Source organism: Saccopteryx bilineata, chromosome 1, assembly GCF_036850765.1.
Source record: "Saccopteryx bilineata isolate mSacBil1 chromosome 1, mSacBil1_pri_phased_curated, whole genome shotgun sequence".
Taxonomy (NCBI): Eukaryota; Metazoa; Chordata; class Mammalia; order Chiroptera; family Emballonuridae; genus Saccopteryx; species Saccopteryx bilineata.
In genome coordinates, this window is record NC_089490.1 from 150,119,640 (window position 1) to 150,140,977 (window position 21,338).

The 21,338-nt window shown below is 41.9% G+C and overlaps 1 non-coding gene across 1 annotated transcript; it reads right to left on the minus strand.

The window, feature by feature from the left end:
- Nucleotides 1-9,238: 9,238 nt before the first annotated feature.
- Nucleotides 9,239-9,314, minus strand: TRNAG-GCC (transfer RNA glycine (anticodon GCC)). Its single transcript has one exon. It is a non-coding gene; the product is annotated as a tRNA-Gly (tRNA).
- Between the last annotated feature and the right edge of the window lie 12,024 nt (nt 9,315-21,338).

Consider the following 21,338-nt stretch of genomic DNA (forward strand, 5'->3'; position numbering starts at 1 on the left):
ATATCTTTGAAGTATGTCATTGGTATTTTAATTGGTATTGCATTGAATTTATAGATTGCTTTGGGTAATATAGACATTTTAATGATGTTTATTCTTCCTAACCATGAGCACGGTATATGCTTCCACTTGTTTGTATCTTCCTTGATTTCTTTTATCAATGCTTTGTAATTTTCCGAGTACAAGTCTTTAGTCTCCTTGGTTAAATTTACTCCTAGGTACTTTATTTTTTTGGTTGTAATTGTGAAGGGGATTGTTTCCTTAATTTCTCTTTCTGACTGTTCATTATTGGTGTATAAAAATGCCTCTGATTTCTGAGTATTGATTTTATATCCTGCCACTTTGCTGAATTCATTTATCAGGTCCAGTAGCTTTTTGACTGAGACTTTAGGGTTTTCTATATACAATATCATATCATCTGCAAATAATGATAGTTTTACTTTTTCTTTTCCAACTTGAATGCCTTTTATTTCTTCTTCTTGTCTGATTGCTGTTGCTAGGACTTCCAGGACCATGTTAAATAAGAGTGGTGAAAGGGGGCACCCCTGCCTTGTTCCTGATCTTAAGGGTATTGCTTTTAATTTTTGCCCATTGAGTATGATGTTGGCTGTGGGTTTCTCATAGATGGCTTTTATAATGTTGAGGTATGTTCCCTGTATTCCCACTTTGCTGAGAGTTTTGATCATGAACGGGTGCTGGATTTTATCAAATGCTTTTTCTGCATCTATTGAAATTATCATGTGGCTTTTCTCCTTCTTTTTGTTTATGTGATGAATCACATTGATTGATTTGCAAATATTGTATCAGCCTTGCCTCCTCAGAATAAATCCCACTTGATCATGGTGTATGATTTTTTTCATATATTGTTGGATCCGGTTTGCTAATATTTTGTTGAGGATTTTAGCATCTATATTCATCAGAGATATTGGCCTATAATTTTCTTTCTTTGTGTTGTCTTTGCCTGGTTTTGGAATCAGAATTATGCTCGCCTCATAAAAGTAGCTTGGAAGTCTTCCTTCCTCTTGAATTTTTTGAAATAGTTTGAGAAAGAAGGATAGGAGTTAGTTCTTCTTTGAATATTTGGTAGAATTCTGTTGTGAAGCCATCGGGCCCCAGACTTTTCTTTGTTGAGAGTTTTGTGTTTTTTTTTGTTTTGTTTTGTTTTCATTTTTCTGAAGCTGGAAACAGGGAGAGACAGTCAGACAGACTCCCGCATGCGCCTGACCGGGATCCACCCGGCACGCCCACCAGGGGCGACGCTCTGCCCACCAGGGGGCGATGCTCTGCCCATCCTGGGCGTCGCCATGTTGCGACCAGAGCCACTCTAGCGCCTGAGGCAGAGGCCACAGAGCCATCCCCAGCGCCCGGGCCATTTTTGCTCCAATGGAGCCTTGGCTGCGGGAGGGGAAGAGACAGAGAGGAAAGCGCGGCGGAGGGGTGGAGAAGCAAATGGGCGTTTCTCCTGTGTGCCCTGGCCAGGAATCGAACCCGGGTCCTCCGCACGCTAGGCCGACGCTCTACCACTGAGCCAACTGGCCAGAGAGTTTTTTGATAACTGTTTCGATCTCATTTGTTGTAATCGGTCTGTTTAGGTTTTCTGATTCTTCCAGATTGATTTTTGGAAGATTGTATGTTTCAAGGAATTTGTCCATTTCATCTAGGTTGTCTAGTTTTTTGGCATACAGTTCTTCATAGTATTTTCTTACAATATTTTGTATTTTTGTTGTGTCAGTTGTTATTTCTCCTCTCTCATTTCTAATTTTATTTATTTGAGTCCTCTCTCTCTTTTTCTTGGTGAGTCTACTTAAAGGTTCATTGAACTTGTTTACCTTTTCAAAGAACCAGCTCCTAGTTTCATTGATCCTCTGTATTGATTCTTTAGCCTCTATGTCATTTATTTCTGCTCTGATCTTTATTATTTCCTTCCTTCTACTACATTTGGAATTTAACTTGCTGTTCTTTTTCTAATTCTTTTAGATGCAGGGTTAAGTTGTTTATTTGAGCTTTTTCTAGCTTCTGAAAGTGTGCCTGTAGTGCTATGAACTTCCCTCTCAGGACTGCTTTTGCTGTGTCCCATACATTTTGAGTTGTTGTATGCTCATTGTCATTCATTTCTAGGAATTTTTTTATTTCTACTTTGATCTCATTCTTAATCCATTCATTATTTAACACCCTGCTATTTAGTTTCCATGTGTTTGAGAATTTTTGAGCTTTTCTGCTGTGATTCATTTCTAGTTTCATGCCATTGTGATCAGAGAAAGTGCTTGATATGATTTTAGTCTTCTTAAATTTGTTGAGAGCACTTTTGTGCCCTAACATGTGGTCTATCCTAGAGAATGTACCATGAGCACTTGAAAAGAATGTATATTCTGCTGCTTTAGGGTGAAAGGTTCTGAAGATAATTATTAAATCGAGTTGATCTAGTGTTTCCAATAAGTCTGCTGTTTCTTTGTTAATTTTCTTTCTTGAGGATCTATCTAGTGATGTTAGTGGGGTATTGAAATCCCCTACTATTATAGTATTGCTGTTGATCTTGCCCTTTAAATCCATCAAAGTCTGTTTTATATATTTGGGTGCTCCTATATTAGGTGCATAGATATTTATAATAGTTATATCTTTATTCCTTTATCATTACATAGTGGCCTTCTTTATCTCTTACTATATCCTTTGTTTTAAAGTCCAATTTGTCTGATATACGTATTGCTACCCCTGCTTTTTTTTCATTTCCGTTTGCATGAAATGTTTTTTTCCATCCTTTTACCTTCAATCTATGTGTGTCTTTTGTTCTAAGGGGTGTCTCTTGTAGACAACATATATATGGGTCCTGTTTTCTTATCCACGCAGCTACCCTATGTCTTTTGATTGGATCATTTAATCCATTTACATTTAAGGTTATTATTGATATGTAGTTGTTTATTGCCATTTTCTTCTTTAAAGGTGTATTCCTTTTTTTGCTATATTCTTTTCCCACTTTGATCTGTTTACAACAGGCCCCTTAACATTTCCTGCAGCATTGGTTTGGTTGTAATGAATTCCTTGAGTTGTTTTTTGTCTGGAAAGCTTTTTATTTCTCCTTCGATTTTAAACGATAGCCTTGCTGGATAAAGTAGTCTTGGTTGTAGGTTCTTGTTCTGAATTACTTTGAATATTTCTTGCCATTCCCTTCTGGCCTCAAGTGTTTCTGTTGAGAAGTCAGATGTCATCCTTATGGGGGCTCCTTTGTAGGTGATAACTTTTTTTTCTCTTGCAGCTTTTAATATTTTCTCTTTATCGCTTAGCTTTGGTATTTTAATTATGATGTGTCTTGGTGTAGGTTTCTTTGGGTTTCTCTTTAATGGAGTCCTCTGTGCTTCTTGGACTTGTGAGAGTTTCTCTTGCATTAATTTAGGGAAATTTTCAGCTATGATATGATTGAACAACATCTCTATTCCTTGTTCCTTTTCTTCTTCTTCAGGAACCCCTATGATGCGGATGTTATTTCTCTTCATGTTGTCACAGAGCTCTCTAAGAGTTTCCTCTGACTTTTTGAGTCTCTTTTCTCTTTTCTTCTCTGCTTTCATGCCTTCATTCCAGTTGTTCTCTAACTCGCTGATTCGATCCTCTGCTTTATCTATCCTGTTTTTAATTCCTTCCATTGTGGTCTTTATTTCTGATATTGTATTTGTCATCTCCGACTGATTCATTTTTATACTTGCTATTTCTTTATTTAGGTGTTCATAGTGACCATCCATTGTTGTTCTAAGATCCCTAAGCATCCTTACAATCATTATTTTGAACTCCGCATCTGGAAGTTTGATTATTTCCGTATCACTCAGTTCATTTCCTGAAGGTTTCATTTGGATTGTACTTTTTTTTCTTCTCATTGGCTGTATTTTGTTTGTAGAGTTGGTTGAGTCTAGGCTTGGTGTTGTCTGCCTCCAGTTTTCAGTTGTGTTATTTCTAGGTCTTCTTGGGTTGGTATCAGCTATTATTTGTAATCCACTTTTGGATTTGGGCAGCTTTGAAGTCTTGATTTGTTTGTTTTCTTAACAGGTGATAGTCTTGTTAACTGATCTCAGCAGGGGGCTTCCTTGAAACTGTATCCAGGAATGCTGTGGGTGTAACCTGAGACTCTGAAGGTCTCTTCCACCAACTAATCTCACTGGGGGCAGGGTTTTTTCTCAGCTTCAGTAGGGGGAGGTGTATCTCAGATCTCCATGGAGACTTGAGTTACTGCCCCTTCTCCCCACTTCTTGTTTTCAGCTGTGTCTTGTTGTGCTGATTGGAGCTGGATAGATGTCCAGAGATCTCTGATCTGGAAGCACTTCAGCTCTGTTTTGTGAAAGGTTCAGTCCCTCCCCCAGCTATGGCCACCTCCAGCACGAATGAGTCAGCTTTTTTATTTCATTTCCTGCATTCCTTCGCCCCTCACAGTCTGTCCCTTTCCCTGTCCTTTCCACTTGGGAGATAAGCTAGTCTTTTCAACCCACCTTGCTCCCTGGTCGCCAGGTAAGTGGCTGTGAGCAGTAGTTTCTGTTCTTTTTCCTCTGTGAAATCTTCTCTGGGCTCTCAGCCTCACCACCACCACCCCCCTGTTCCTGTAAGCAGAGGAGATTCAGGCACTCCTTACCAGGATTATTGTGGCTTCCTGTTTGCTCCTTGGTTTTTGAGAGCTGTTCTTGCAGTTCAGAGTTGGTTTTTCATGCTGATTTTTCCTAAATTGATTTGTATTCCAGTTTGGTGGTGAGAGCTGGGCGTCTGTGCGTCTGCCTACTCCGCTGCCATCTTGGAGCTCCGCCAAATTTATCATTTTTTGAATGCATCCTTAGAGAACTTTTAAATGTAAGGGCTGTAATATCTCTAAGGCTGTGATTTTCAACATTTTTCATCTCATAGCACATGTAAATTAATTACTAAAACTCTGCAGCACACTAAAAAATGCATTTTTTGCTGATCTGACAAAAAAAAAAGTGTCATTTTGACTCATTCACACCACCCCAGTATTGTATATTAGCTTTTGTCACTTTTTAATTTGACCGTCTAAGGCAGTGGTTCCCCAACCCCCGGGCCACGGACTGATACAGGTCTGTGATCCATTTGGTACCGATCCACATAGAAAGAATAAATAACTTACATTATTTCCGTTTATTTATATTTAAGTCTGAACGATGTTTTATTTTTTAAAAATGTCCAGATTCCCTCTGTTACATCCATCTAAGACTCACTCTTGATGCTTGTCTCAGCCACGTGATACATTTAACCGTACCACCCTAAAGGCCGATCCGTGAAAATATTTTCTGACATTAAACTGGTCCATGGCCCAAAAAAGGTTGGGGACCACTGATCTAAGGAGAAAGACGTTAGTGCGCCTGACCAAGTATCAGGTATGTCATGTTTTAAAGATTCTTGGGACATGCCTGTGTGCCTTTTGCTGCACACCAGGGTGCTGGGGCACATCTGTAGAAAATCACTAACTTAAGGTAATCAATTCCTATATGAACCAATATAACAAAACCACTATTTAATGTTACTATTTTTGTTTTTATGTCATATCAAATAATTCTTTGCCAAGAATTATTACCAAGATCATATTTTCCCCTATGTCCTTTCCTTCCCTTTTTCATAATATTTTATTTATTTTTAAACGAGTTTTAGAGAGAGAGAAGGGAGTGAGATTTGCAATTCCACTTATTCATGCTGTTGTGGGTTGATTTTTGTATGTGCCTTGATGGGGGATTGAACCCTCAACCTAGGCAGTCAGGATCACACTTTACCAATTGAACTACTCAGGCAGGGCCTGTATTTTTTTTTCTATTGATTTGAGAGCAAGAGAGAGAGAAGCATCAATTCATAATTCCACTTAGTTGTTCCATTTAGTTGTGCACTCATTGATTGCTTCTTGTATATACCCTGACCAGGAATGGAAACCGCGACTTTGGTGTGCCAGGACAAAGTTCTATCTACTGAGACACCTAACCAGGGCTTGTCTTCTTTTTGTTTTTATGTTTTTATTTATTGATTTAAATTTATTGTGTTTACATAGATTCAAGTGTCCCACCGAATACATCCCCCCACCTCCATGTTACCCTCAACATCCCCATTGTCCCTCTCCTTCCAATGCCCTTCCCCCTTCCCTCCAGGATTTGCTTTTCTGCTCTCTCTAACACTGTGCTTTGTATATATAATTTCACCAATCTCTTTCCCTTCTCTGATCTCATCTTTTCATCCCCTTTCCCTCTGTTCACTTTCTCTCTGGTCACTTTCATCCCTCCTCTGCCTCTATTCTGTTCCTCAGTTCACATTGTTCCTTGGATTCCTCAAATGAGTGAGGTCGTATGATATTTTTCTTTCTCTGCCTGGCTTATTTCACTTAACATAAGAGTTTCCAGGCCCATCCATGTTCTCACAAAAGGTAAGATTTCCTTCTTCCTCATGGCCGCGTAGTATTCCATTGTGTATATGTACCACAGCTTTTTAATCCACTCGTCCACTGAAGGACACTTGGGCTGTTTCCAGATCTTGTCTACTGTAAACAATACTGCTATAAGCATGGAGGTGCATTTCTTCTTCTGAATCAGTGATTTGGTGTTTTTAGGATATATTCCTAAAAGTGGGATGGCTGTGTCAAAGGCAGTTCGATTTTTAATTTTTTGAGGAATCACCATACTGTTTTCCACAGTGGCTGCACTAGTTGCATTCCCACCAGCATTGCAGGAGGGTTCCCTTTTCTCCACATCCTCGCCAGCACTTATTCTGTGTTGTTTTGTTGATGAGCACCATTCTGACTGGGGTGAGGTGGTAGTATCTCATTGTGGTTTTAATTTGCATTTCTCTGATGATTAGTAATGTTGAACACTTTTTCATCTGCCTATTGGCCATCTGTATGTCCTCTTTGGAGATGTGCCTATTCATTTCTTTTGCCCATTTTTGAATTGGATTGTTTATCTTCCTGGTGTTGAGTTTTACAAGTTCTTTATAAATTTTGGTTATTAACTCCTTATCAGATGTACTGTTGAATATGTTCTCCCATTGTGTGGTTTGTCTTTTTACTTTGTTCATATCGTCTTTAGCTGTGCAAAAGCTTTTTAGTTTGATATGGTCCCATTTGTTTATCCTGTCCTTTACTTCACTTGCCGGTGGAAATAAATTGGCAAATATATCGCTACTAGAGATGTCGGAGAGCTTACTGCCTATGTTTTCTTCTAAGATGCTTATGGTTTCACGACTTACAGTTAAGGCTTTTATCCATTTTGAGTTTATTTTGTGAATGGTGTAAATTGGTGGTCTAGTTTCATTTTTTTGCTGGTAGCTCTCCAATTTTCCCAACACCATTTGTTAAAGAGACTGTCTTTACTCCATTGTATTTTCTTACCTCTTTTGTCAAATATCAATTGCCCATAAAGGTGTGGGTTTATTTCTGGGTTCTCTGTTCTGTTCCATTGATCCATATGCCTGTTCTTTTTTTATTATTATTCATTTTTAGAGAGGAGAGAGAGAGGGAGAGAGAGAGATAGAGGGGGAGCTGAAAGCATCAACTCCCATATGTGCCTTGACCAGGTAAGCCCAGGGTTTCAAACCGGCGACCTCTGTATTTCCAGGTCAATGCTTTATCCACTGGGCCACCACAGGTCAGGCATCCATATGCCTGTTCTTATGCCAGTATCAAACTGTTTTGAGTACAATGGCCTTGTAGTAAAACTTGATATCAGGAAGTGTGATACTTCCCACTTTATTCTTCCTTTTCAAGATTGCTGAGGCTATTCGTGTTCTTTTTTGGTTCAATATAAATTTTTGGAATATGTGTTCTATATCTTTGAAGTATGTCATTGGTATTTTAATTGGTATTGCATTGAATTTATAGATTGCTTTGGGTAATATAGACATTTTAATGATGTTTATATTCTTCCTAACTATGAGCACGGTATATGCTTCCACTTGTTTGTATCTTCTTTGATTTCTTTTATCAATGTTTTATAATATTCCAAGTACAAGTCTTTAGTCTCCTTGGTTAAATTTACTCCTAGGTACTTTATTTTTTTGGTTGTAATAGTGAAGGGGATTGTTTCCTTAATTTCTCTTTCTGACTGTTCATTGCTGGTGTATAAAACTGCCTCTGATTTCTGAGTATTAATTTTATATCCTGCCACTTTGCTGAATTCATTTATAAGGTCCAGTGGTTTTTTGACTGAGACTTTAGGGTTTTCTATATACAATATCATATCATCTGCAAATAATGATAGTTTTACTTCTTTTCCAACTTCAATGCCTTTTATTTCTTCTTGTCTGACTGCTGTGGCTAGGACTTCCAGGACCATATTAAATAAGAGTGGTGAAAGGGGGCACCCCTGCCTTGTTCCTGATCTTAAGGGTATTGCTTTTAATTTTTGCCCATTGAGTATGATGTTGGCTGTGGGTTTCTCATAGATGGCTTTTATAATGTTGAGGTATGTTCCCTGTATTCTCACTTTGCTGAGAGTTTTGATCATGAACGGGTGCTGGATTTTATCAAATGCTTTTTCTGCATCTATTGAAATTATCATGTGATTTTTCTCCTTCCTTTTGTTTATGTGATGAATCACATTGATTGATTTGCAAATATTGTACCAGCCTTGCCTCCCCAGAATAAATCCCACTTGATCATGGTGTATGATTTTTTCCATATATTGTTGGATCTGGTCTGCTAATATTTTGTTGAGGATTTTAGCATCTATATTCATCAGGGATATTGGTCTATAATTTTCTTTCTTTGTGTTGTCTTTGCCTGGTTTTGGAATCAGAATTATGTCTGCCTCATAAAAGGAGCTTGGAAGTCTTCCTTCCTCTTGAATTTTTTGAAATAGCTTGAGAAGGAGAGCAGTTAGTTCTTCTTTGAATATTTGGTAGAATTCAGTTGTGAAGCCATCAGGCCCTGGACTTTTCTTTTTTGGGAGGTTTTTTTTTTGTTTTGTTTTGTTTTTTGTATTTTTCTGAAGCTGGAAATGGGGAGACAGTCAGACAGACTACCGCATGCGCCCGACCAGGATCCACCCGGCATGCCCACCAGGGGCGACACTCTGCCCACCAGGGGCGATGCCCTGCCCCTCCGGGGCGTCACTCTGCCGCGACCAGAGCCACTCTAGCGCCTGGGGCAGAGGCCAAGGAGCCATCTCCAGTGCCCAGGCCATCTTTGCTCCAATGGAGCCTTGGCTGCGGGAGGGGAAGAGAGAGACAGAGAGGAAGGAGAGGGGGAAGGATGGAGAAGCAAATGGGCGCTTCTCCTATGTGCCCTGGCCGGGAATCGAACCCGGGTCCCCTGCACGGCAGGCTGACGCTCTACCGCTGAGCCAACCGGCCAGGGCCGGAAGTTTTTTGATAACTGTTTCGATCTCATTTGTTGTAATTGGTCTGTTTAGGTTTTCTGATTCTTCCAGATTGATTTTTGGAAGATTGTATGTTTCAAGGAATTTGTCCATTTCATCTAGGTTGTCTAGTTTTCTGGCATACAGTTCTTCATAGTATTTTCTTTCTTTCTTTATTTATTTATTTACTTTTTTTTTTTAGAGTTTATTTATTCATTTTTATTAGAAAGAGAGGAAAGAGATAGAACAGGGGGAGGAGCAGGAAGCATCAACTCCCATATGTGCCTTGACCAGGCAAGCACAGGGTTTCGAACCGGCGACCTCAGCATTCCAGGTCGACGCTTTATCCACTGTGCCACCACAGGTCAGGCCCATAGTATTTTCTTACAATATTTTGTATTTCTGTTGTGCAGGTAGTTATTTCTCCACTCTCATTTCTAATTTTATTTATTTGAGTCCTCTCTTTTTTTTTCATGGTGAGTCTAGTTAAAGGTTCATTGATCTTGTTTACTTTTTCAAAGAACCAGTTCCTGGTTTTATTGATCCTCTGTATTGTTTCCTTAGCCTCTATGTCATTTATTTCTGCTCTGATCTTTATTATTTCCTTCCTTCTACTACATTTGGGCTTTACTTGCTGTTCTTTTTCTAGTTCTTTTAGATGCAGTGTTAAGCTGTTTATTTGAGCTTTTTCTAGTTTCTTAAAGTGTGCCTGTAGTGCTATGAACTTCCCTCTCAGTACTGCTTTTGCTGTGTCCCATAGATTTTGAGTTGATGTATGCTCATTGTCATTTGTTTCTGGGAATTTTTTTATTTCTACTTTGATCTCATTCTTAATCCATTCATTATTTAACACCCTGCTATTTAGTTTCCATGTGTTTGAGAGTTTTTGAGCTTTTCTGTTGTAGTTCATTTCTAGATTCATACCATTGTGATCAGAGAAAGTGTTTGATGATTTCAATCTTTTTAAATTTGTTGAGACCACTTTTGTGCCCTAACATGTGGTCTATCCTAGAGAATGTACCATGAGCACTTGAAAAGAATATATATTCTGCTGCTTTAGGGTGAAAGGTTCTGAAGATATCTATTAAATTGAGTTGATTTAGTGTGTCCTTTAAGTCTGTTGTTTCTTTCTTAATTTTCTTTCTTGAGGATCTATCTAGTGTTGTTAGTGGGGTATTGAAATCCCCTACTATTATAGTATTGCTGTTGATCTCACCCTTTAAATCCATCAAAGTCTGCTTTATATAGTTAGGTGCTCTCATATTAGGTGTGTAGATATTTATAACGGTTATATCTTCCTGTTGGACTACTCCCTTTATCATTATGTAGTGACCTTCTTTATCTCTTACTATAGTCTTTGTGTTAAAGTCCATTTTGTCTGATATAAGTATTGCTACTCCAGCTTTTTTTTCATTTCCATTTGCTTTAATTGTTTTTTTCCATACTTTTACCTTCAATCTATGTGCATCTTTTGTTTTAAGTTGTGTCTCCTCTAGACAGTATATATATGGGTCCTATATTCTTTTTTTTTTCTTTTTTTTTTTTTTTCATTTTTCTGAAGCTGGAAACAGGGAGAGACAGTCAGACAGACTCCCGCATGTGCCCGACCGGGATCCACCCGGCACGCCCACCATGGGGCAACGCTCTGCCCACCAGGGGGCGATGCTCTGCTCATCCTGGGCGTCGCCATGTTGCGACCAGAGCCACTCTAGCGCCTGAGGAAGAGGCCACAGAGCTATCCCCAGCACCCGGGCCATCTTTGCTCCAATGGAGCCTTGGCTGCGGGAGGGGAAGAGAGAGACAGAGAGGAAAGCACGGAGGAGGGGTGGAGAAGCAAATGGGCGCTTCTCCTGTGTGCCCTGGCCAGGAATCGAACCTGGGTCCTCCGCACGCTAGGCCGACGCTCTACCGCTGAGCCAACCGGCCAGGGCTGGGTCCTATTTTCTTATCCACGCAGCTACCCTATGTCTTTTGATAAGATCATTTAATCCATTTATATTTAAAGTTATTATTGATATGTAATTGTTTATTGCCATTTTATTCTTTAAAACTGTATTCCTCTTTTGCTATATTCTTTTTCTCCTTTGATCTGTTTACAACAGGCCCCTTAGCATTTCTTGCAGCCTTGGTTTGGTTGTAGTGAATCCTTTGATTTTTTTTTTTTTTTTTTTGTCTAGAAAGCTTTTTATTTCTCCTTCAATTTTAAATGATAGCCTTGCTGGATAAAGCAGTCTTGGTTGTAGGGTCTTGTTCTGCATTACTTGAATATTTCTTGCCATTCCCTTCTGGCCTCGAGTATTTCTGTTGAGAAGTCGGAAGTCATCCTCATGGGGAATCCTTTGTAGGTGATAGTCTTTTTTTCTCTAGCAGCTTTTAATATTTTCTCTTTATCACTTAGCTTTGGTATTTTAATTATGATGTGTGTTGGTTTTCATTTCTTTGGGTTTCTCTTTAATGGAGTTCTCTGTGCTTCTTGAACTTGTGAGATATTTTCCTGACTTAATTGAGGGAAGTTTTCAGCTATGATATGTTTGAACAAAGTCTCTAACCCTTGTTCTTTCTCTTCTTCAGGAACACCTATGATGCGGATGTTATTTCTCTTCATGTTGTCACAGAGCTCTCTTAGAGTTTCCTTAGACTTTTTGAGTCTCTTTTTTTTTTTCTGCTCTGCTTCCATGCCTTTATTTATCGTGTCCTCTAACTCGCTGATTCAATTCTCAGCTTCATTCATCCTGATTTTAATTCCTTCCATTGTGTTCTTCATTTCTGATATTGTATTTGTCATTTCTGACTGATTCTTTTTTATTATTTCAATGTTCGTTTTTATATCTGCTATCTCTTTATTTAGGTGTTCGTAATGATCATCTATTGTTGTTCTAATATCTTTCAGCATCTTAATAATCGTTATTTTAAACTCTGCATCTGGTAATTTGGTTATATCTGACTCATTCAGCTCCTTTTCTGGGGATTTTTCTTGATTCATTTGTGTTGCATTTCTCTTCTTTCTCATTTTCACTATGTAAAGGAAAGTTTTGGCCACTGTAGTCCACTGGGTGTGGCCTCTGTGTTCCGTAGGTGTGGTTTCTCTGCAGGCCTGCTACCCCCTCTGCTGTTGCTGCCTAGGGCGTTCAGGTATGGGCATTGCCGGTGCCTGCCAACTGGGGCTGTTGCTGTGATTTACACCTCTCCTTCATGGGAGTGGCTGTGATCACATGCTCGGGTGTACAAGCCTCGTTGTCCTTGGCCTTCACCCTACCCCTGTGGGTGGCATTATGCTCGGCCCTGAGGGCAGGGGTGAGCACCTTTGCTCAGCTGCAGGTCTCTGCCTGATTGTGGGCTTTTGCCCCGCCCATGCAGGAGGAGCCCACTTGTGGGACTGCTGCAAGCCTTGGCTCCACAGGCCAAGCCGGACTGTTCCCATGCTCAGTAGCAGAACTCTGTCTGTTCTGGGCTTTTGGCTCCAACCCCATGGGAGGAGCTGTCTCCCAAGTCAGGCAACAAGCCTGGGTTCCGCTGGCGGGGGAGGGCTTTGCTCCTGTGCCCTTGCTGAAGGGCAGGTCTCTGCCCCTTCCCCTGCAGGCTGAATTACAGGTGGCCCGCAGCTGGGCTTGACCATTTTTGCACATCCCCTCCTCCCCAGCCAGGGAAGACTGAGCTCACACCTGGGCCTCAGTGGTGGCCAGCTGGCTTTTGCCCTTGCCGACAGAACCATGCTTCCATGTCCCGCCTCCGCCCACCCTCGGTCGAGCCCTCAGCCGTGTGGGTGGGGGTGACGCAGCTCAGACCCTAAGACTCACTACTGTAGTCCGGAAAGCTCCCCCCTTCTAAGTGACTCTGCTCCGAGTGCTGCGGGAGACCTTGTTTGGCTGGTGTCCTGCTTCCCTTTGCTGGTATTGCTGTTTCCAGGGGAAACATTCATTTCAGATTTGGAAAGTGACTCTTCCCAGGGGTTAGGGTGGCTGTCTCTCAAAATGTTTCTCCCTGTGCCTCCTAGATTACACTCTCTTCCCGCTACTCCAGTACTCTACTCTCTCCCCATCCACAGGAGCCCCAGGTGAGTGGTTGTGAGAGAGGTTTCCTGTGCGGTCCCTTTAAGAAGAATCCTGGGTCTAAGAAATTAGTCTCTCACAAACAGTATCCTGTCTTGTTTTCAGCTAAATAATGTCCATACGCCTCTTCTAGGCTCTGGGGCTGCAGGGTGGGGCTTTGCTCCTGGGACTCAGGACCCTCCCCTCTCTGCTAAACTCACTTCCCACCACGCGAGTCTCTCCCGGCTGCCGTTCGCTCCTAGGAGCTGGGCAGCCATTTCCACGTTTCCGGTTTTCCTTCCAGTCTCAGTGTGTCTTCTTCAGTGTTCCTGGGTTGAAGAGTCCTCTTAGTTTAGTCCAAAGTTGGTTTTTCCTGATGATGGTTCTTAAAATTAGTTTGTAATCCACTTTGGTTCTGGGAGGTGGAAGTTGGTACATCTGCCTACTCCATCGCCCTCTTGTCTCCCTCCCGGAAAATGTAGTTTTAACCACATATAGCTAAAAATTGAAATCATTGAGAGATTATGCTCAAGTAACAGGAAACACCCAGAATGTGCCTGAAATGCAGAAAGTACTGATTCTCACATGGAAGGACTGGTTTAGCAAAGTCACTGCACAGTGTGGTGGAAGAACTGTTATGTAGATCTTTTGCACTGCACCATTGTAGTGGTCATAGTGGGATGGGAATCACATAGTCAGCAATGGTATTAACAGGACAAGACACTTACTAGTCAAATTAGACCTAATACAAATACAATATAAAGAAGAGCGGCTGGCATACCCTTCAGAAAACAGTCTCAACCATGAGAGTCTACATTTGTTGCCTGGTGGATACATATAGGCTTGCAGGTAAATCCAACCTATGGACCTATGCTGGATATGTTTCTTTTAGGGAGAGGAGGGGAGGCATAGAGACAGACTCCCCTAACCTCTCAATTGGGATCCACCTGGCAAGTCCCATACTGCTTTATATATTTAGGTGCTCCTATATTAGGTGCATAAATATTTTCAAAGGTTATATCTTCCTTTTGGATTGCTCCCTTTATCATTATATAGTGACTTTCTTTATCCCCTACTATAGCCTTTGTTTTAAAGACTATTTTGTCAGATATAAGTATTGCTATCCCAGCTTTTTTTTCATTTATGTTTTCATAAAATATTTTTTTACATCCCTTCACTTTCAACCTATGTGTATCTTTTGTTCTGAGGTGGGTCTCTTGCAGTAGCATATATATGGATCCTTTTTTATTTATCCATGCAGCTACTGTATGTCTTTTGATTGGAACATTTAATCCATTTACATTTAAGGTTATTATTCTATGCACTTTTTCTTTGTGACAGAGACAGAGGGAGACAGAGAGAGGGAAAGATAAGAACAGATAGACCAGAAGGGAGATGAGAAGCATCAATTCTTCATTTCAGCACCTTAGTTTCTCATTGATTGCTTTCTCATATGTTCCTTGACAAGGGGGCTACAGCAGACTGAGTGCCCCCTTGCTTAAACCAGCGACCTTGGGCTCAATCTGGTGAGCCTTGCTCAGACCAGATGAGCCTGTGCTCAATCTGGCTACCTTGGGGTTTCAAACCTGGGTCCTCTGCATCCCAGTCTGACACTCTATCTACTGTTCCACTGCCTGATAGGCAATATGTACTTATTTATTTTCATTTTATTCTTTAAACCTACAATCCTCTTTTTGCTAACATTTTTTCCTTTGCACTTTTTACAGCAGGCCCCTTAACATTTCTTGCAGTACTGGTTTTGTTGTACCGAATTCCTTGAGTTGTTTTTTTTTTTTTTTTTTTTTTTTTTTTTTTTGTCCTGGAAGCTTTTTATTTCTCCTTCAATTTTAAATGATAGCCTTGCTGGATAAAGTAGTCTTTGTTGTAGGTTCTTGTTTTGCATTACTTTGAATATTTCTTGCCAATCCCTCCTGGTTTTCAGTGCTTCTGTTGAGAAGTCAGATGCCATCCTTATGAGGGCTCCTCTGTAGGTAGTGAACTGCCTTTCTCTTACCGAGAAAGTATTTAGTATTCTTTCTTTATCTTTTAAGTTTGGCATTTTAATTATGATGTGTCTTGGTGTAGGCCTCCTTGGGTTTCTCTTTAATGGGACTCTCTGTGCTTCTTGAACTTGTATGACTTTTTCCTTCATCATTTTTGGGAAATTTTCAGCTATGATTTCTTCAAACAGGTTCTCTATCCCTTGTTTATTCTCCATCAGGAACGTCTATGATGCGGATGTTTTTTCTCTTTATGTTGTCAAAGTTATCTTAGAGTTTTCTCAGTCTTTTTGAGCCCCTTTTTGTTTTGTTGCTCTGCTTCTGTGCTTGTATTTATCTTGACTTCTAAATCGCTGATTCAATTTCTGCTTCATCCAGCCAGCTGTTGTTTCCTTCTAGTGTAGTCTTAATTTCTGATATTGTATTTGTCATTTCTGATTGGTTCTTTTTTATTATTTCAATGTCCTTTTTGATGCTTGCTATCTCTTTATTTAGGTTCATTATTACTATCCATTGTTGCTCTAAGATCCTTGAGCACTCTAAAAATTATTTTAAACTCTGCATCTGGTAGTTTGTTATTTTCCATTGCATTTAGTTCTTTTTGTGGGGATTTCTCTTGTTGATTCATTTGGGTCATGTTTCTTTGTCTTTCCATTTTGTCAGTGTATTAGGTAGTGCTGTCCAACTTTAAACTTTTTGTGGTGTCTATATGAGGAAGATGGGCTTGGTTCTACTGACCTCCAAATCACCTGATTTTCTTGCTCTAGGAATGCTTCTTGAGGGTATTATTTTCCCTCCTGTTGTACATGAGTATTTAATGCAGTTGGTCCTTTTGTGGATATGTTTATCCCTTCAGTCTGGCTGACTCTAAGGGTCAATCTTGATCATATTACACAGTGTACAATGTCTGTCCTGTTGGGTATATTAATTTTCCAGTGTCTGGTGCCTGCTAGACTCCTCTTTGGGTGTGCTGCTTGTGTAGCTAGCTGAGTCTAGGGTTGGTGCTGTCTGCCACCCACTACCGGTTGTGTTGGTTCTAGATGTTCTTGGGTTGGCATCAGGCATTGTTTGTAACATGCTATGGGCTACCTGTCTGCAGCTACTCCTCTTTTCACTGTTTCAGTGTTTTCTGTGCTTTGGTAGTGTGGGAGGTGCCAACCTGTGTATAAGGATCATCTTTCTCCTGCTTAGAGATGACAGCAGCTTTGTAAAAGACCCAAGCTCTGTAAGACTTGCCTCCACTTTTCAGCTGCTCCACCCCCTCTTGCAGCTGCCTGGTCTTCCAACAGAGTCCTCTGTAGAAAGACTGTAGTGTGGGCTCAGACTGGCCTTACCTAACCAACCTCTCTACAGTTTGTAAGCTTGTTGTGTTAGGGCAGCTGAGGTTGGGAATACAACTCCCCCTTACTTCAGGGGTCCCTTGGTCAGGAGTTCAGTACAAAGAATGTGGCCTCTATTCCAGAGCCTAACCATGCAGCCATTGCTGGATACTCAAATTTTATTTCTCCCCAAGGTAAGCAGTAGGTTCAGATCAAGTGAGGCTGACAGTCCTCTGCAGAAGTTCTTACAGCTAGTGAGAAAGACCATAGTCTCAGGGAAGAAGGCTGAGAGAGTCCTCTCCAGGGGCTGACTGTGCCCCCCAAGAAGGTGGCTAAGATCCTTGACCAGACCCAACAATAGACTCACAGGGACCCACACTTTAAATGTCCATGCTCCAAGCCTTTCTCCTTTCACCCTGTGGAATCTAGCCCAGCAGGGCAGGATATCCAGCTCTCAAGCTGGCTGTGAAGCTCCACCCTATCCAATGCACATCAGCTACTTGGTTGGTGCTGATCACAGAGAATGGAACTTGCTTCAGCTGGGCCAGGTGTGAGGAGCCCTTCCTTAGGACACCACTCTAGTAAGGGTTGTTAGGTCCTGAACCAATGCTCTCTGCAGCTGGTCATTGGATATGCCAGCCCTGGACCTCCCGGGAAGGAACCCTGCACAGACCAGTGAGAGACCCTACCTGTGACTGACCCTCTGCAAACTTCTTGGAGCTACAAAGCAATCCAGAGTTTGTGGCTGCCTCAGCTGGGCCCAGGTGCACATGCAAATACCAAGCTACATGCCTAGGCTGGCTTTTATCCACATTGGCTCTGGGGGAAGGTCACTTAAAAGGCCAAGGTTCCCTGAGTCCCACCTCTGTCTGTTGGCTACTTGTTGGGTTTGGCAACTGAAAAAACCTCTAGTAGAGTCTAGAGCCTGCGGCAATTCTGGAATTAGGAAGGGTGGTGAGTGTGGCTCCACCCCTCAGCCCCAGGTGTCAGTCTGTCAGATGTTTTTCACAGACTTCAGTAGGATGTGGCCCCAGGGGTCCACGGGTGTGGCCTCTGAAACTACTAGGTGTAGTCTGCCCGCAGTCTGGACAGTTTCTGCTGAGTCTCCTGTGGGGTGAAAGCATCAGTCTTAGACTTGGGAGTGTGTGGGGAAAGCTCTGGCCTCAATACCAGAAAAATGAGTCACTGATAGTGTCCCCTGATTCTTGGCTTCTCAGCATGATTCAGTCTCCATGCCTGGGGCAGGAGAGACTCCTGAGGGCAGAGCAGTTGCTTTCCCCCAGGCTAATGCCACTGCTCCACCCAAGAAAGATGGCAACTGCAATATTGGAGAATGACTCAGCAGAGGGTTTCCAGTGGCTGTCCCCCACAGTGTCTCTCTCTGGGCCTCCAACTTTACACTCTCCTCATGCAACTCTAGTCCTCTTAGCTCTCCCCCACTGGAGTCCTGGGTAAGTGGCTGTGAATTAGATTTTCTGTGCTGGTCCTTTAAGACAGAGCCTGCATCTCTGAGAGCTCTGTCTCTCATAGACAGAAACCCCAACTCTTTTCACCACCAAATGCTGTCTGGGAGCCTCTTCTAGACTCTGAGGCTATAAGCTGGGGATCCTGACCTGGGGCTGAGGACCCACACCTCTCAGGCCACCCTACCTGCAATGCGAATCCCTCCAGACCCTCAGCCACCACTCACTCCTAGGAGCAGGGCAGCCCTTTCTGCAACTCCACTCTTTCTATCAGTCTCTGTGTGGCTTCTTCTGTGATACTTAGTTATAGATTCCTCCTCATTTAGTCCAAAGTTGGTTACTCAAGATGATGGTTCTTAAATTAAGTTGTAATCCAATTTGGTCCGGGGAGGCGGTAGTTGGAACATCTGCTTATTCCATCGCCATTTTGGACTCTCCCTGTTTCTTCTTTTTTAAGCTATGTGTTTCAGTAGTGGCATTTTTTGGGGTGGTTACCATTAGGTTATTAAAAGAAAAATTATCATATTTATTAGAGTTTGTTATCTCATGAGTGCTTCTGCACTCCATCCTCCTTTGCTACTGCTGATCTTTGTCCTCTCCCCTTTTATGTTATTGTTGTCACAGATTATCTTTATTTTTATTATAGTCTTGTTGGAGCTTTTACTTGTACTTTTGTTTTATTCTTTGTATCTGGTCAGATAACCCCCTTTAGTATTTCCTGTAGTAGGGGAGCAATGTGGGACTTGGGAAGCTGGGGGAGACACAGCCTAGTTCTTTCTCAATACCACTCAAAGTGCAATCCTGGGTAGGGTAGGGGCTGCGTGCTGCAAGCCAGGGCCCTAGCACTCAAGCTTTGGGAGCAGGGTGAGTGGGGCACAGATCACAGATCAAGCGTGTCTCCATGCCACGCACTGGACAAACTTTGTGAGCTGCTGGGACAGATGAGCACAGAACAATCTCCATGGGCTATTTGTGCATGGATCTTGGGAGCGCGATGCAGGCTATGTGTGCACCTAGCGCCTGCCAGTGAGCTGCAGGGACAGATGAGCACGGAACAATCTCCATGGGCTATTTGTGCATGGATCTTGGGAGCGCGATGCAGGCTATGTGTGCACCTAGCGCCTGCCATCACAAACGGAGCCCAGTGATTCAGGCAGACACCAGGAACTGTCTATGTTCCTGCTCTTGGTTGCATGCCCACCTTTTCAGCTCGTTCCCCTCTGCCCTTCAGTATCTCCACTTCTGGCTCCAAAACAAAACCCATACTTAAACTGCCCCCCTCCTTCAGATCACTGAGGAAAGAGAAAAACTCAGTCCTCCAGCTTTTGTCCTTAGGGAGTAGATACTATCTTCTGCCTGCCTTATCACCCAATCAAAACTTTGTCTATCTGGTATGTGGATATTTCAGGTACACCTGGGCACCTTCTGTTTATAGTTGTTGAAGTTGTTTACATTTCAAGGAGAGAGATCCAGAGTATCTCTCACGCTGCCATTTTGAGGTCACTTCAGAATTCATTTCTTTACATCTCTCTTTTACTATAGGTGTGATTTTGTTGATCTTTGGCAAAAGGGTACTAAAAAAAATGAAGTTTTAAATATTATGAGTGAATAAAAAAGTAATCCTGTCAAAAGTTATAATTATAAAAAAAATTAAAAATAAAATTTGCATGAGAAAAAACATACCTGAATAATCACACTGGGATATTTTACTATAGCCTCAAGAAATAAAGAAACGCAATCATAGTCTTAGCATGAGTGCTTGGGAAATAGTTAATATATATTTTTTAAAGTATAGAAGCATTGCCTGACCAGGTAGTGGCACAGTGGACAGAGCATTATCTGGCATGCTGAGAACCCAGGTTTGAAACCCCGAGATTGTCAGCTTGAGAGTGGGCTCATCCAGCTTAAGCACGGGTCACTGGTTTGAGTGCTGGATCATAGACATGACCCCATGGTCACTGGATTGATTCCAAAGGTTGCTGGCTTGAACAAGGGGTCTCTGGCTTGGCTGGAGCCCCTCGGTCAAGGCATGCATGAGAAGCAATCAATAAACAGCTAAAGTGCTGCAACTAAGAGCTGATGCTTCTCATCTCTCTCCCATTCTGTCGCTTTGTCTTGCTTAAAAAAAAAAGTGTAGACGCATTAGAGCAGTGGTCCCCAACCCCCAGGCCGCGGACTGGTACCAGTCCGTGGGCCATTTGGTAACGGTCCACAGAGAAAGAATAAATAACTTACATTATTTCCATTTTATTTATATTTAAGTCTGAACGATGTTTTATTTTTTTAAAATGACCAGATTGCCTCTGTTACATCCGTCTAAGACTCACTCTTGACGCTTGTCTAGGTCACGTGATACATTTATCTGTCCCACACTAAAGGCCGGTCCGTGAAAATATTTTCTGACATTAAACCGGTCCGTGGCCCAAAAAAGGTTGGGGACCACCGCATTAGAGGAAAAATGCAGTTTTAACCACATACAACTAAAAATTGAAATCATTGAGAGATTATGCTCAAGTAACAGGAAACACCCAGAATGTGCCTGAAATGCAGAAAGTACTGATTCTCACATGGAAGGACTGGTTTAGCAAAGTCACTGCACAGTGTGGTGGAAGAACTGTTATGTAGATCTTTTGCACTGCACCATTGTAGTGGTCATATTGGGATGGGAATCACATAGTCAGCAATGGTATTAACAGGACAAGACACTTACTAGTCAAATTAGACCTAATACAAATACAATGTAAAGAAGAGCGGCTGGCATACCCTTCAGAAAACAGTCTCAACCATGAGAGTCTACATTTGTTGCCTGGTGGATATATATGGGCTTGCAGGAAAATCCAACCTATGGACCTATGCTGGATTTTTTTTCTTTATTAAGGGAGAGGAGGGGAGGCATAGAGACAGACTTCCCTATGCACCTCTCAATTGGGATCCATCTGGCAAGCCCCATACTAGGCCATGCTGCCCATCTGGGGCACTGCTCCATTGCTCAGCAACAGGGTGCCACTTTTAGCACCTGAGGTGAAGGCCTCGGAGCCATACTCAGTGTCTGGATCCAACTCACTCAAACCAATCCAGCCATGGCTGTGGGAGGGGAGGGTAAAAAAGAAGGGGGAGAGGGTGGATAAGCAGATGGTCGCTTCTCCTATGTGCCCTGACCAGTAATTGAATCCAGGACATCCACATGCCAGGCCAACACTCTACCACTGAGTCA